The following is a 1,875-nucleotide window of genomic DNA, read 5'->3' as shown; positions in this document are numbered from 1 at the left end:
TTTCAACGCAAACGGAACTGAAACATGGACGAGTACTATAACCATCTTTAAAATAGTGCAAGTATTCATAAACAAATATCTACTAAAGATACTCCAAATCCATTGATCGATATCATTAGCAAAAACCTAGTGTAGGATAGAACCAATCAACATCCATCTGGAAATTAAATTAGAACCTTCGAGGTGGATAGGACATAGATTGTGGGAATCATCAGACTGCATCACAAGTCAAGCCCTAACTTAGAATCCTGAAGGCAAAGGGAAAAGTAGGAGAACAAAGGACACATTGAACCGGGAATCAGTGGCAGACATCAAAAGAATTAATATCACTTGGTAACAACTGGAAGGAAGAGCCCAACACAGAGTAGGTTGGATACTTCTGGTCTGTGAACTGTGCTCCTCCTCACGGAGTAACAAGCGTAGTTAAGTAAATGTATAAGTCCTTGATCATTGTGTATAATCTTCCGAAATGAATACACCATACTTTTCAATCAACTTTATTGAGGTGCGAAACAATACTATCCTCATTCCATTTTTGCTTTATTACTTTGCTTAAATCAATAACTAGTTCAAAACTGCGTTATATGTAATTTCCGTAGTTGAAATCATGAGTCAGTTGAAGCTAGACCACCATTGGAAGCCTGGAAGCACTGGAAGGTCGTTTCGTCCTATTGTGGGACTCCTCGGCAATGAGCATCCACGATCCCGCACTCGCGAGACTCGAACCCAAGACGTACTAGTCTCGCGCCAGAGCACTTAATCTCTAGAACTCTGGGCTAGCCGGCATCCAATGGTATTAATATCTAACTTCAACCAATCCACGAAGTTTGAACATCCGTTCACCAATTGTCTTCAGTGAGTTGATATATTTACAACAGACTTGGTTGAACTCCACTAGTCACTGCTTCCCACTATTTATATCGATACTTCTATATAAGTAAATCTAATTGAAGATTTTCAATAAGAAAGAAATGTAATTAGAATATTCAATTTTTCTTAACTTCCCTCCCACCCACCAACCCACTCTTACCCCTATATAAATATACATTTTTGATTGGTTAAACTAATTATTGAATTATATTTTTACAAAAAAAAAATAAAATTTACATTTCTTATAAATAAATGAATGAATGAGTCTATAATTTAAAGAAATTGATTATCATTGGTTACTATACAAAAATACAAAAAAATTTTTCTCTTTTATTATTACATTGTTTGGGTGATAATATATGGATAATGATTTCTCTTATATAAATCAATCTATTTAGTATCATTGTATTATGTTATGATCATTGATAATGGAAAAAAATTGATTAATGAATTGTAAGTTTTTTTTGTTTTGTTTTAAATGATTCATTTAATTGATTATCTATTTATTGAAAGTTCTTTCATGAATGATTCGAGTTATATACCTTTGAAATTGTCTTTGAAACTAAACAGTTATTTTCTTTTCAGAAGAGGGTTTTGTGGATATGATAATAATTTTCATAGTTGAGATCATGAATCAATTGAAGTTGAGGAAATCCGTAATAGAATGAAACGGTTGTTCAGTGCTTCCAGGTTTTTTTATGGTGGTCTAACTTCAATTGATTCATGATCTCAACTATCAAAGTTATTTATTTAAATTCACTTAGTATTGTTTGTTTGAATCCCCCCATTGATGTTTTAGGACTGCAACTGGTCAGTCTCTAATTGGCATATGTGCATACTGTGCCTCGATATAGCCTTAATTCACAAGCACGGTAAGCAGAGATGGATAGTGGCTAGCAGTGGAATCCAGGACGGGCGTTTCATCCTATTTGAGACTCGTCAGTTGGGTGTACCTGCATCTCAAAGTTGATGTTCACTCTGACTGACCAGTTGCTGTCCTTAACA

Source organism: Schistosoma mansoni, chromosome 5 (assembly GCF_000237925.1).
Source record: "Schistosoma mansoni strain Puerto Rico chromosome 5, complete genome".
Taxonomy (NCBI): domain Eukaryota; kingdom Metazoa; phylum Platyhelminthes; class Trematoda; order Strigeidida; family Schistosomatidae; genus Schistosoma; species Schistosoma mansoni.
This window is presented reverse-complemented; position numbering follows the sequence as displayed.